This window comes from Pleuronectes platessa, unplaced genomic scaffold (assembly GCF_947347685.1).
Source record: "Pleuronectes platessa unplaced genomic scaffold, fPlePla1.1 scaffold_27, whole genome shotgun sequence".
NCBI lineage: Eukaryota > Metazoa > Chordata > Actinopteri > Pleuronectiformes > Pleuronectidae > Pleuronectes > Pleuronectes platessa.
Window position 1 is genome coordinate 108,155 of NW_026519162.1, and position 16,124 is coordinate 124,278.

The following is a 16,124-nucleotide window of genomic DNA, read 5'->3' on the forward strand; positions in this document are numbered from 1 at the left end:
TTTTAAAGAGTTCCTTTAGAGTTGAAACCAAGATTTCAAATTATCCTTTTTCATTATTATAATCCACTGTATGCATTTTAAGTATCAAGGAATTTGACTGAAGGCCTTTTGAGAAAACACGTTGATTAGTGACCCTATTTCATTATGGCAGTCAAACCACTGATTTTCAACTTTAGTCTATGAAACCTCCAAACCTTAAACATTGTTGCAAAATTAGGCTTATCTCACCGTTTCCAGCACTTTTGCGCACCTTGGGCACATCTGTGATGAAAAATTTAAAATTTTAACCAAAGTTGCAAAAATAGGCTTATCTCACCGTTTCCAGCGCTTTTGCGCATCTTGGGCACATCTGTGATGAAAAATTGAAGATTTTAACCAAAGTTGCAAAAATAGGCTTATCTCACCGTTTCCAGCGCTTTTGCGCATCTTGGACACATCTGTGATGAAAAATTGAAGATTTTAACCAAAGTTGCAAAAATAGGCTTATCTCAACGTTTCCAGCGCTTTTGTGCATCTTGGGCACATCTGTGATGAAAAATTGAAGATTTTAACCAAAGTTGCAAAAATAGGCTTATCTCACCGTTTCCAGCGCTTTTGTGCATCTTGGACACATCTGTGATGAAAAATTGAAGATTTTAACCATTGTTGCAAAAATAGGCTTATCTCCCCGTTTCCAGCACTTTTTGGCACTTAGAGCCAATCTGACAGTAGAAACCGTGCAGTTGCTACTTTTTCATTGGGGTTTCCAAAACTTAAAATCTTTTTTTTAAAGAGTTCCTTTAGAGTTGAAACCAAGATTTCAAATTATCCTTTTTCATTATTATAATCCACTGTATGCATTTTAAGTATCAAGGAATTTGACTGAAGGCCTTTTGAGAAAACACGTTGATTAGTGACCCTATTTCATTATGGCAGTCAAACCACTGATTTTCAACTTTAGTCTATGAAACCTCCAAACCTTAAACATTGTTGCAAAATTAGGCTTATCTCACCGTTTCCAGCACTTTTGCGCACCTTGGGCACATCTGTGATGAAAAATTTAAAATTTTAACCAAAGTTGCAAAAATAGGCTTATCTCACCGTTTCCAGCGCTTTTGCGCATCTTGGACACATCTGTGATGAAAAATTTAAGATTTTAACCAAAGTTGCAAAAATAGGCTTATCTCACCGTTTCCAGCGCTTTTGTGCATCTTGGGCACATCTGTGATGAAAAATTGAAGATTTTAACCAAAGTTGCAAAAATAGGCTTATCTCAACGTTTCCAGCGCTTTTGTGCATCTTGGGCACATCTGTGATGAAAAATTGAAGATTTTAACCAAAGTTGCAAAAATAGGCTTATCTCACCGTTTCCAGCGCTTTTGTGCATCTTGGACACATCTGTGATGAAAAATTGAAGATTTTAACCATTGTTGCAAAAATAGGCTTATCTCCCCGTTTCCAGCACTTTTTGGCACTTAGAGCGAATCTGACAGTAGAAACCGTGCAGTTGCTACTTTTTCATTGGGGTTTCCAAAACTTAAAATCTTTTTTTTAAAGAGTTCCTTTAGAGTTGAAACCAAGATTTCAAATTATCCTTTTTCATTATAATAATCCACTGTATGTATTTTAAGTATCAAGGAATTTGACTGAAGGCCTTTTGAGAAAACACGTTGATTAGTGACCCTATTTCATTATGGCAGTCAAACCACTGATTTTCAACTTTAGTCTATGAAACCTCCAAACCTTAAACATTGTTGCAAAATTAGGCTTATCTCACCGTTTCCAGCACTTTTGCGCACCTTGGGCACATCTGTGATGAAAAATTTAAGATTTTAACCAAAGTTGCAAAAATAGGCTTATCTCACCGTTTCCAGCGCTTTTTTACGCATCTTGGGCACATCTGTGATGAAAAATTTAAGATTTTAACCAAAGTTGCAAAAATAGGCTTATCTCACCGTTTCCAGCGCTTTTGCGCATCTTGGGCACATCTGTGATGAAAAATTGAAGATTTTAACCAAAGTTGCAAAAATAGGCTTATCTCACCGTTTCCAGCGCTTTTGTGCATCTTGGGCACATCTGTGATGAAAAATTGAAGATTTTAACCAAAGTTGCAAAAATAGGCTTATCTCACCGTTTCCAGCGCTTTTGTGCATCTTGGGCACATCTGTGATGAAAAATTGAAGATTTTAACCAAAGTTGCAAAAATAGGCTTATCTCACCGTTTCCAGCGCTTTTGTGCATCTTGGGCACATCTGTGATGAAAAATTGAAGATTTTAACCAAAGTTGCAAAAATAGGCTTATCTCACCGTTTCCAGCGCTTTTGTGCATCTTGGACACATCTGTGATGAAAAATTGAAGATTTTAACCATTGTTGCAAAAATAGGCTTATCTCCCCGTTTCCAGCACTTTTTGGCACTTAGAGCCAATCTGACAGTAGAAACCGTGCAGTTGCTACTTTTTCATTGGGGTTTCCAAAACTTAAAATCTTTTTTTTAAAGAGTTCCTTTAGAGTTGAAACCAAGATTTCAAATTATCCTTTTTCATTATTATAATCCACTGTATGCATTTTAAGTATCAAGGAATTTGACTGAAGGCCTTTTGAGAAAACACGTTGATTAGTGACCCTATTTCATTATGGCAGTCAAACCACTGATTTTCAACTTTAGTCTATGAAACCTCCAAACCTTAAACATTGTTGCAAAATTAGGCTTATCTCACCGTTTCCAGCACTTTTGCGCACCTTGGGCACATCTGTGATGAAAAATTTAAAATTTTAACCAAAGTTGCAAAAATAGGCTTATCTCACCGTTTCCAGCGCTTTTGCGCATCTTGGGCACATCTGTGATGAAAAATTGAAGATTTTAACCAAAGTTGCAAAAATAGGCTTATCTCACCGTTTCCAGCGCTTTTGCGCATCTTGGACACATCTGTGATGAAAAATTGAAGATTTTAACCAAAGTTGCAAAAATAGGCTTATCTCAACGTTTCCAGCGCTTTTGTGCATCTTGGGCACATCTGTGATGAAAAATTGAAGATTTTAACCAAAGTTGCAAAAATAGGCTTATCTCACCGTTTCCAGCGCTTTTGTGCATCTTGGACACATCTGTGATGAAAAATTGAAGATTTTAACCATTGTTGCAAAAATAGGCTTATCTCCCCGTTTCCAGCACTTTTTGGCACTTAGAGCCAATCTGACAGTAGAAACCGTGCAGTTGCTACTTTTTCATTGGGGTTTCCAAAACTTAAAATCTTTTTTTTAAAGAGTTCCTTTAGAGTTGAAACCAAGATTTCAAATTATCCTTTTTCATTATTATAATCCACTGTATGCATTTTAAGTATCAAGGAATTTGACTGAAGGCCTTTTGAGAAAACACGTTGATTAGTGACCCTATTTCATTATGGCAGTCAAACCACTGATTTTCAACTTTAGTCTATGAAACCTCCAAACCTTAAACATTGTTGCAAAATTAGGCTTATCTCACCGTTTCCAGCACTTTTGCGCACCTTGGGCACATCTGTGATGAAAAATTTAAAATTTTAACCAAAGTTGCAAAAATAGGCTTATCTCACCGTTTCCAGCGCTTTTGCGCATCTTGGGCACATCTGTGATGAAAAATTGAAGATTTTAACCAAAGTTGCAAAAATAGGCTTATCTCACCGTTTCCAGCGCTTTTGCGCATCTTGGACACATCTGTGATGAAAAATTTAAGATTTTAACCAAAGTTGCAAAAATAGGCTTATCTCACCGTTTCCAGCGCTTTTGTGCATCTTGGGCACATCTGTGATGAAAAATTGAAGATTTTAACCAAAGTTGCAAAAATAGGCTTATCTCAACGTTTCCAGCGCTTTTGTGCATCTTGGGCACATCTGTGATGAAAAATTGAAGATTTTAACCAAAGTTGCAAAAATAGGCTTATCTCACCGTTTCCAGCGCTTTTGTGCATCTTGGACACATCTGTGATGAAAAATTGAAGATTTTAACCATTGTTGCAAAAATAGGCTTATCTCCCCGTTTCCAGCACTTTTTGGCACTTAGAGCGAATCTGACAGTAGAAACCGTGCAGTTGCTACTTTTTCATTGGGGTTTCCAAAACTTAAAATCTTTTTTTTAAAGAGTTCCTTTAGAGTTGAAACCAAGATTTCAAATTATCCTTTTTCATTATAATAATCCACTGTATGTATTTTAAGTATCAAGGAATTTGACTGAAGGCCTTTTGAGAAAACACGTTGATTAGTGACCCTATTTCATTATGGCAGTCAAACCACTGATTTTCAACTTTAGTCTATGAAACCTCCAAACCTTAAACATTGTTGCAAAATTAGGCTTATCTCACCGTTTCCAGCACTTTTGCGCACCTTGGGCACATCTGTGATGAAAAATTTAAGATTTTAACCAAAGTTGCAAAAATAGGCTTATCTCACCGTTTCCAGCGCTTTTGTGCATCTTGGGCACATCTGTGATGAAAAATTTAAGATTTTAACCAAAGTTGCAAAAATAGGCTTATCTCACCGTTTCCAGCGCTTTTGCGCATCTTGGGCACATCTGTGATGAAAAATTGAAGATTTTAACCAAAGTTGCAAAAATAGGCTTATCTCACCGTTTCCAGCGCTTTTGTGCATCTTGGGCACATCTGTGATGAAAAATTGAAGATTTTAACCAAAGTTGCAAAAATAGGCTTATCTCACCGTTTCCAGCGCTTTTGTGCATCTTGGGCACATCTGTGATGAAAAATTGAAGATTTTAACCAAAGTTGCAAAAATAGGCTTATCTCACCGTTTCCAGCGCTTTTGTGCATCTTGGGCACATCTGTGATGAAAAATTGAAGATTTTAACCAAAGTTGCAAAAATAGGCTTATCTCACCGTTTCCAGCGCTTTTGTGCATCTTGGACACATCTGTGATGAAAAATTGAAGATTTTAACCATTGTTGCAAAAATAGGCTTATCTCCCCGTTTCCAGCACTTTTTGGCACTTAGAGCCAATCTGACAGTAGAAACCGTGCAGTTGCTACTTTTTCATTGGGGTTTCCAAAACTTAAAATCTTTTTTTTAAAGAGTTCCTTTAGAGTTGAAACCAAGATTTCAAATTATCCTTTTTCATTATTATAATCCACTGTATGCATTTTAAGTATCAAGGAATTTGACTGAAGGCCTTTTGAGAAAACACGTTGATTAGTGACCCTATTTCATTATGGCAGTCAAACCACTGATTTTCAACTTTAGTCTATGAAACCTCCAAACCTTAAACATTGTTGCAAAATTAGGCTTATCTCACCGTTTCCAGCACTTTTGCGCACCTTGGGCACATCTGTGATGAAAAATTTAAAATTTTAACCAAAGTTGCAAAAATAGGCTTATCTCACCGTTTCCAGCGCTTTTGCGCATCTTGGGCACATCTGTGATGAAAAATTGAAGATTTTAACCAAAGTTGCAAAAATAGGCTTATCTCACCGTTTCCAGCGCTTTTGCGCATCTTGGACACATCTGTGATGAAAAATTGAAGATTTTAACCAAAGTTGCAAAAATAGGCTTATCTCAACGTTTCCAGCGCTTTTGTGCATCTTGGGCACATCTGTGATGAAAAATTGAAGATTTTAACCAAAGTTGCAAAAATAGGCTTATCTCACCGTTTCCAGCGCTTTTGTGCATCTTGGACACATCTGTGATGAAAAATTGAAGATTTTAACCATTGTTGCAAAAATAGGCTTATCTCCCCGTTTCCAGCACTTTTTGGCACTTAGAGCGAATCTGACAGTAGAAACCGTGCAGTTGCTACTTTTTCATTGGGGTTTCCAAAACTTAAAATCTTTTTTTAAAGAGTTCCTTTAGAGTTGAAACCAAGATTTCAAATTATCCTTTTTCATTATTATAATCCACTGTATGCATTTTAAGTATCAAAGAAATTGAGTGAAGGCCTTTTGAGAAAACACGTTGATTAGTGACCCTATTTCATTATGGCAGTCAAACCACTGATTTTCAACTTTAGTCTATGAAACCTCCAAACCTTAAACATTGTTGCAAAATTAGGCTTATCTCACCGTTTCCAGCACTTTTGCGCACCTTGGGCACATCTGTGATGAAAAATTTAAGATTTTAACCAAAGTTGCAAAAATAGGCTTATCTCACCGTTTCCAGCGCTTTTGCGCATCTTGGGCACATCTGTGATGAAAAATTGAAGATTTTAACCAAAGTTGCAAAAATAGGCTTATCTCACCGTTTCCAGCGCTTTTGTGCATCTTGGGCACATCTGTGATGAAAAATTTAAGATTTTAACCAAAGTTGCAAAAATAGGCTTATCTCACCGTTTCCAGAGCTTTTGCGCATCTTGGGCACATCTGTGATGAAAAATTGAAGATTTTAACCAAAGTTGCAAAAATAGGCTTATCTCACCGTTTCCAGCGCTTTTGTGCATCTTGGGCACATCTGTGATGAAAAATTGAAGATTTTAACCAAAGTTGCAAAAATAGGCTTATCTCACCGTTTCCAGCGCTTTTGTGCATCTTGGACACATCTGTGATGAAAAATTGAAGATTTTAACCATTGTTGCAAAAATAGGCTTATCTCCCCGTTTCCAGCACTTTTTGGCACTTAGAGCCAATCTGACAGTAGAAACCGTGCAGTTGCTACTTTTTCATTGGGGTTTCCAAAACTTAAAATCTTTTTTTTAAAGAGTTCCTTTAGAGTTGAAACCAAGATTTCAAATTATCCTTTTTCATTATTATAATCCACTGTATGCATTTTAAGTATCAAGGAATTTGACTGAAGGCCTTTTGAGAAAACACGTTGATTAGTGACCCTATTTCATTATGGCAGTCAAACCACTGATTTTCAACTTTAGTCTATGAAACCTCCAAACCTTAAACATTGTTGCAAAATTAGGCTTATCTCACCGTTTCCAGCGCTTTTGGGCATCTTGGGCACATCTGTGATGAAAAATTGAAGATTTTAACCAAAGTTGCAAAAATAGGCTTATCTCACCGTTTCCAGCGCTTTTGTGCATCTTGGGCACATCTGTGATGAAAAATTGAAGATTTTAACCATTGTTGCAAAAATAGGCTTATCTCACCGTTTCCAGCGCTTTTGGGCATCTTGGGCACATCTGTGATGAAAAATTGAAGATTTTAACCAAAGTTGCAAAAATAGGCTTATCTCACCGTTTCCAGCGCTTTTGTGCATCTTGGGCACATCTGTGATGAAAAATTGAAGATTTTAACCATTGTTGCAAAAATAGGCTTATCTCCCCGTTTCCAGCACTTTTTGGCACTTAGAGCGAATCTGACAGTAGAATCCGTGCAGTTGCTACTTTTTCATTGGGGTTTCCAAAACTTAAAATCTTTTTTTTAAAGAGTTCCTTTAGATTTGAAACCAAGATTTCAAATTATCCTTTTTCATTATTATAATCCACTGTATGCATTTTAAGTATCAAGGAAATTGAGTGAAGGCCTTTTGAGAAAACACGTTGATTAGTGACCCTATTTCATTATGGCAGTCAAACCACTGATTTTCAACTTTAGTCTATGAAACCTCCAAACCTTAAACATTGTTGCAAAATTAGGCTTATCTCACCGTTTCCAGCACTTTTGCGCACCTTGGGCACATCTGTGATGAAAAATTTAAGATTTTAACCAAAGTTGCAAAAATAGGCTTATCTCACCGTTTCCAGCGCTTTTGCGCATCTTGGGCACATCTGTGATGAAAAATTGAAGATTTTAACCAAAGTTGCAAAAATAGGCTTATCTCACCGTTTCCAGCGCTTTTGCGCATCTTGGGCACATCTGTGATGAAAAATTGAAGATTTTAACCAAAGTTGCAAAAATAGGCTTATCTCACCGTTTCCAGCGCTTTTGCGCATCTTGGGCACATCTGTGATGAAAAATTGAAGATTTTAACCAAAGTTGCAAAAATAGGCTTATCTCACCGTTTCCAGCGCTTTTGCGCATCTTGGGCACATCTGTGATGAAAAATTGAAGATTTTAACCAAAGTTGCAAAAATAGGCTTATCTCACCGTTTCCAGCGCTTTTGTGCATCTTGGACACATCTGTGATGAAAAATTGAAGATTTTAACCATTGTTGCAAAAATAGGCTTATCTCCCCGTTTCCAGCACTTTTTGGCACTTAGAGCCAATCTGACAGTAGAAACCGTGCAGTTGCTACTTTTTCATTGGGGTTTCCAAAACTTAAAATCTTTTTTTTAAAGAGTTCCTTTAGAGTTGAAACCAAGATTTCAAATTATCCTTTTTCATTATAATAATCCACTGTATGTATTTTAAGTATCAAGGAATTTGACTGAAGGCCTTTTGAGAAAACACGTTGATTAGTGACCCTATTTCATTATGGCAGTCAAACCACTGATTTTCAACTTTAGTCTATGAAACCTCCAAACCTTAAACATTGTTGCAAAATTAGGCTTATCTCACCGTTTCCAGCACTTTTGCGCACCTTGGGCACATCTGTGATGAAAAATTTAAGATTTTAACCAAAGTTGCAAAAATAGGCTTATCTCACCGTTTCCAGCGCTTTTGGGCATCTTGGGCACATCTGTGATGAAAAATTGAAGATTTTAACCAAAGTTGCAAAAATAGGCTTATCTCACCGTTTCCAGCGCTTTTGTGCATCTTGGGCACATCTGTGATGAAAAATTGAAGATTTTAACCATTGTTGCAAAAATAGGCTTATCTCCCCGTTTCCAGCACTTTTTGGCACTTAGAGCGAATCTGACAGTAGAATCCGTGCAGTTGCTACTTTTTCATTGGGGTTTCCAAAACTTAAAATCTTTTTTTTAAAGAGTTCCTTTAGATTTGAAACCAAGATTTCAAATTATCCTTTTTCATTATTATAATCCACTGTATGCATTTTAAGTATCAAGGAAATTGAGTGAAGGCCTTTTGAGAAAACACGTTGATTAGTGACCCTATTTCATTATGGCAGTCAAACCACTGATTTTCAACTTTAGTCTATGAAACCTCCAAACCTTAAACATTGTTGCAAAATTAGGCTTATCTCACCGTTTCCAGCACTTTTGCGCACCTTGGGCACATCTGTGATGAAAAATTTAAGATTTTAACCAAAGTTGCAAAAATAGGCTTATCTCACCGTTTCCAGCGCTTTTGCGCATCTTGGGCACATCTGTGATGAAAAATTGAAGATTTTAACCAAAGTTGCAAAAATAGGCTTATCTCACCGTTTCCAGCGCTTTTGCGCATCTTGGGCACATCTGTGATGAAAAATTGAAGATTTTAACCAAAGTTGCAAAAATAGGCTTATCTCACCGTTTCCAGCGCTTTTGCGCATCTTGGGCACATCTGTGATGAAAAATTGAAGATTTTAACCAAAGTTGCAAAAATAGGCTTATCTCACCGTTTCCAGCGCTTTTGTGCATCTTGGACACATCTGTGATGAAAAATTGAAGATTTTAACCATTGTTGCAAAAATAGGCTTATCTCCCCGTTTCCAGCACTTTTTGGCACTTAGAGCCAATCTGACAGTAGAAACCGTGCAGTTGCTACTTTTTCATTGGGGTTTCCAAAACTTAAAATCTTTTTTTTAAAGAGTTCCTTTAGAGTTGAAACCAAGATTTCAAATTATCCTTTTTCATTATAATAATCCACTGTATGTATTTTAAGTATCAAGGAATTTGACTGAAGGCCTTTTGAGAAAACACGTTGATTAGTGACCCTATTTCATTATGGCAGTCAAACCACTGATTTTCAACTTTAGTCTATGAAACCTCCAAACCTTAAACATTGTTGCAAAATTAGGCTTATCTCACCGTTTCCAGCACTTTTGCGCACCTTGGGCACATCTGTGATGAAAAATTTAAGATTTTAACCAAAGTTGCAAAAATAGGCTTATCTCACCGTTTCCAGCGCTTTTGGGCATCTTGGGCACATCTGTGATGAAAAATTGAAGATTTTAACCAAAGTTGCAAAAATAGGCTTATCTCACCGTTTCCAGCGCTTTTGTGCATCTTGGGCACATCTGTGATGAAAAATTGAAGATTTTAACCATTGTTGCAAAAATAGGCTTATCTCCCCGTTTCCAGCACTTGTTGGCACTTAGAGCGAATCTGACAGTAGAATCCGTGCAGTTGCTACTTTTTCATTGGGGTTTCCAAAACTTAAAATCTTTTTTTTAAAGAGTTCCTTTAGAGTTGAAACCAAGATTTCAAATTATCCTTTTTCATTATTATAATCCACTGTATGCATTTTAAGTATCAAGGAAATTGAGTGAAGGCCTTTTGAGAAAACACGTTGATTAGTGACCCTATTTCATTATGGCAGTCAAACCACTGATTTTCAACTTTAGTCTATGAAACCTCCAAACCTTAAACATTGTTGCAAAATTAGGCTTATCTCACCGTTTCCAGCACTTTTGCGCACCTTGGGCACATCTGTGATGAAAAATTTAAAATTTTAACCAAAGTTGCAAAAATAGGCTTATCTCACCGTTTCCAGCGCTTTTGCGCATCTTGGGCACATCTGTGATGAAAAATTGAAGATTTTAACCAAAGTTGCAAAAATAGGCTTATCTCACCGTTTCCAGCGCTTTTGCGCATCTTGGACACATCTGTGATGAAAAATTTAAGATTTTAACCAAAGTTGCAAAAATAGGCTTATCTCAACGTTTCCAGCGCTTTTGTGCATCTTGGGCACATCTGTGATGAAAAATTGAAGATTTTAACCAAAGTTGCAAAAATAGGCTTATCTCACCGTTTCCAGCGCTTTTGTGCATCTTGGACACATCTGTGATGAAAAATTGAAGATTTTAACCATTGTTGCAAAAATAGGCTTATCTCCCCGTTTCCAGCACTTTTTGGCACTTAGAGCCAATCTGACAGTAGAAACCGTGCAGTTGCTACTTTTTCATTGGGGTTTCCAAAACTTAAAATCTTTTTTTTAAAGAGTTCCTTTAGAGTTGAAACCAAGATTTCAAATTATCCTTTTTCATTATTATAATCCACTGTATGCATTTTAAGTATCAAGGAATTTGACTGAAGGCCTTTTGAGAAAACACGTTGATTAGTGACCCTATTTCATTATGGCAGTCAAACCACTGATTTTCAACTTTAGTCTATAAAACCTCCAAACCTTAAACATTGTTGCAAAATTAGGCTTATCTCACCGTTTCCAGCACTTTTGTGCACCTTGGGCATATCTGTGATGAAAAAATGAAGATTTTAACCAAAGTTGCAAAAATAGGCTTATCTCACCGTTTCCAGCGCTTTTGGGCATCTTGGGCACATCTGTGATGAAAAATTTAAGATTTTAACCAAAGTTGCAAAAATAGGCTTATCTCACCGTTTCCAGCGCTTTTGTGCATCTTGGGCACATCTGTGATGAAAAATTTAAGATTTTACCCAAAGTTGCAAAAATAGGCTTATCTCACCGTTTCCAGCGCTTTTGTGCATCTTGGGCACATCTGTGATGAAAAATTGAAGATTTTAACCAAAGTTGCAAAAATAGGCTTATCTCACCGTTTCCAGCGCTTTTGTGCATCTTGGACACATCTGTGATGAAAAATTGAAGATTTTAACCATTGTTGCAAAAATAGGCTTATCTCCCCGTTTCCAGCACTTTTTGGCACTTAGAGCCAATCTGATAGTAGAAACCGTGCAGTTGCTACTTTTTCATTGGGGTTTCCAAAACTTAAAATCTTTTTTTTAAAGAGTTCCTTTAGAGTTGAAACCAAGATTTCAAATTATCCTTTTTCATTATTATAATCCACTGTATGCATTTTAAGTATCAAGGAATTTGACTGAAGGCCTTTTGAGAAAACACGTTGATTAGTGACCCTATTTCATTATGGCAGTCAAACCACTGATTTTCAACTTTGGTCTATGAAACCTCCAAACCTTAAACATTGTTGCAAAATTAGGCTTATCTCACCGTTTCCAGCACTTTTGTGCACCTTGGGCATATCTGTGATGAAAAATTGAAGATTTTAACCAAAGTTGCAAAAATAGGCTTATCTCACCGTTTCCAGCGCTTTTGCGCATCTTGGGCACATCTGTGATGAAAAATTGAAGATTTTAACCAAAGTTGCAAAAATAGGCTTATCTCACCGTTTCCAGCGCTTTTGTGCATCTTGGGCACATCTGTGATGAAAAATTTAAGATTTTAACCAAAGTTGCAAAAATAGGCTTATCTCACCGTTTCCAGAGCTTTTGCGCATCTTGGGCACATCTGTGATGAAAAATTGAAGATTTTAACCAAAGTTGCAAAAATAGGCTTATCTCACCGTTTCCAGCGCTTTTGTGCATCTTGGGCACATCTGTGATGAAAAATTGAAGATTTTAACCAAAGTTGCAAAAATAGGCTTATCTCACCGTTTCCAGCGCTTTTGTGCATCTTGGACACATCTGTGATGAAAAATTGAAGATTTTAACCATTGTTGCAAAAATAGGCTTATCTCCCCGTTTCCAGCACTTTTTGGCACTTAGAGCCAATCTGACAGTAGAAACCGTGCAGTTGCTACTTTTTCATTGGGGTTTCCAAAACTTAAAATCTTTTTTTTAAAGAGTTCCTTTAGAGTTGAAACCAAGATTTCAAATTATCCTTTTTCATTATTATAATCCACTGTATGCATTTTAAGTATCAAGGAATTTGACTGAAGGCCTTTTGAGAAAACACGTTGATTAGTGACCCTATTTCATTATGGCAGTCAAACCACTGATTTTCAACTTTAGTCTATGAAACCTCCAAACCTTAAACATTGTTGCAAAATTAGGCTTATCTCACCGTTTCCAGCACTTTTGTGCACCTTGGGCATATCTGTGATGAAAAAATGAAGATTTTAACCAAAGTTGCAAAAATAGGCTTATCTCACCGTTTCCAGCGCTTTTGGGCATCTTGGGCACATCTGTGATGAAAAATTTAAGATTTTAACCAAAGTTGCAAAAATAGGCTTATCTCACCGTTTCCAGCGCTTTTGGGCATCTTGGGCACATCTGTGATGAAAAATTGAAGATTTTAACCAAAGTTGCAAAAATAGGCTTATCTCACCGTTTCCAGCGCTTTTGTGCATCTTGGGCACATCTGTGATGAAAAATTGAAGATTTTAACCATTGTTGCAAAAATAGGCTTATCTCACCGTTTCCAGCGCTTTTGGGCATCTTGGGCACATCTGTGATGAAAAATTGAAGATTTTAACCAAAGTTGCAAAAATAGGCTTATCTCACCGTTTCCAGCGCTTTTGTGCATCTTGGGCACATCTGTGATGAAAAATTGAAGATTTTAACCATTGTTGCAAAAATAGGCTTATCTCCCCGTTTCCAGCACTTTTTGGCACTTAGAGCGAATCTGACAGTAGAATCCGTGCAGTTGCTACTTTTTCATTGGGGTTTCCAAAACTTAAAATCTTTTTTTTAAAGAGTTCCTTTAGATTTGAAACCAAGATTTCAAATTATCCTTTTTCATTATTATAATCCACTGTATGCATTTTAAGTATCAAGGAAATTGAGTGAAGGCCTTTTGAGAAAACACGTTGATTAGTGACCCTATTTCATTATGGCAGTCAAACCACTGATTTTCAACTTTAGTCTATGAAACCTCCAAACCTTAAACATTGTTGCAAAATTAGGCTTATCTCACCGTTTCCAGCACTTTTGCGCACCTTGGGCACATCTGTGATGAAAAATTTAAGATTTTAACCAAAGTTGCAAAAATAGGCTTATCTCACCGTTTCCAGCGCTTTTGGGCATCTTGGGCACATCTGTGATGAAAAATTGAAGATTTTAACCAAAGTTGCAAAAATAGGCTTATCTCACCGTTTCCAGCGCTTTTGTGCATCTTGGGCACATCTGTGATGAAAAATTGAAGATTTTAACCATTGTTGCAAAAATAGGCTTATCTCCCCGTTTCCAGCACTTTTTGGCACTTAGAGCGAATCTGACAGTAGAATCCGTGCAGTTGCTACTTTTTCATTGGGGTTTCCAAAACTTAAAATCTTTTTTTTAAAGAGTTCCTTTAGATTTGAAACCAAGATTTCAAATTATCCTTTTTCATTATTATAATCCACTGTATGCATTTTAAGTATCAAGGAAATTGAGTGAAGGCCTTTTGAGAAAACACGTTGATTAGTGACCCTATTTCATTATGGCAGTCAAACCACTGATTTTCAACTTTAGTCTATGAAACCTCCAAACCTTAAACATTGTTGCAAAATTAGGCTTATCTCACCGTTTCCAGCACTTTTGCGCACCTTGGGCACATCTGTGATGAAAAATTTAAGATTTTAACCAAAGTTGCAAAAATAGGCTTATCTCACCGTTTCCAGCGCTTTTGGGCATCTTGGGCACATCTGTGATGAAAAATTGAAGATTTTAACCAAAGTTGCAAAAATAGGCTTATCTCACCGTTTCCAGCGCTTTTGTGCATCTTGGGCACATCTGTGATGAAAAATTGAAGATTTTAACCATTGTTGCAAAAATAGGCTTATCTCCCCGTTTCCAGCACTTGTTGGCACTTAGAGCGAATCTGACAGTAGAATCCGTGCAGTTGCTACTTTTTCATTGGGGTTTCCAAAACTTAAAATCTTTTTTTTAAAGAGTTCCTTTAGAGTTGAAACCAAGATTTCAAATTATCCTTTTTCATTATTATAATCCACTGTATGCATTTTAAGTATCAAGGAAATTGAGTGAAGGCCTTTTGAGAAAACACGTTGATTAGTGACCCTATTTCATTATGGCAGTCAAACCACTGATTTTCAACTTTAGTCTATGAAACCTCCAAACCTTAAACATTGTTGCAAAATTAGGCTTATCTCACCGTTTCCAGCACTTTTGCGCACCTTGGGCACATCTGTGATGAAAAATTTAAGATTTTAACCAAAGTTGCAAAAATAGGCTTATCTCACCGTTTCCAGCGCTTTTGGGCATCTTGGGCACATCTGTGATGAAAAATTTAAGATTTTATCCAAAGTTGCAAAAATAGGCTTATCTCACCGTTTCCAGCGCTTTTGTGCATCTTGGACACATCTGTGATGAAAAATTGAAGATTTGAACCATTGTTGCAAAAATAGGCTTATCTCCCCGTTTCCAGCACTTTTTGGCACTTAGAGCCAATCTGACAGTAGAAACCGTGCAGTTGCTACTTTTTCATTGGGGTTTCCAAAACTTAAAATCTTTTTTTTAAAGAGTTCCTTTAGAGTTGAAACCAAGATTTCAAATTATCCTTTTTCATTATAATAATCCACTGTATGTATTTTAAGTATCAAGGAATTTGACTGAAGGCCTTTTGAGAAAACACGTTGATTAGTGACCCTATTTCATTATGGCAGTCAAACCACTGATTTTCAACTTTAGTCTATGAAACCTCCAAACCTTAAACATTGTTGCAAAATTAGGCTTATCTCACCGTTTCCAGCACTTTTGCGCACCTTGGGCACATCTGTGATGAAAAATTTAAGATTTTAACCAAAGTTGCAAAAATAGGCTTATCTCACCGTTTCCAGCGCTTTTGTGCATCTTGGGCACATCTGTGATGAAAAATTTAAGATTTTAACCAAAGTTGCAAAAATAGGCTTATCTCACCGTTTCCAGCGCTTTTGCGCATCTTGGGCACATCTGTGATGAAAAATTGAAGATTTTAACCAAAGTTGCAAAAATAGGCTTATCTCACCGTTTCCAGCGCTTTTGTGCATCTTGGGCACATCTGTGATGAAAAATTGAAGATTTTAACCAAAGTTGCAAAAATAGGCTTATCTCACCGTTTCCAGCGCTTTTGTGCATCTTGGACACATCTGTGATGAAAAATTGAAGATTTTAACCATTGTTGCAAAAATAGGCTTATCTCCCCGTTTCCAGCACTTTTTGGCACTTAGAGCCAATCTGACAGTAGAAACCGTGCAGTTGCTACTTTTTCATTGGGGTTTCCAAAACTTAAAATCTTTTTTTTAAAGAGTTCCTTTAGAGTTGAAACCAAGATTTCAAATTATCCTTTTTCATTATTATAATCCACTGTATGCATTTTAAGTATCAAGGAATTTGACTGAAGGCCTTTTGAGAAAACACGTTGATTAGTGACCCTATTTCATTATGGCAGTCAAACCACTGATTTTCAACTTTTGTCTATGAAACCTCCAAACCTTAAACATTGTTGCAAAATTAGGCTTATCTCACCGTTTCCAGCACTTTTGCGCACCTTGG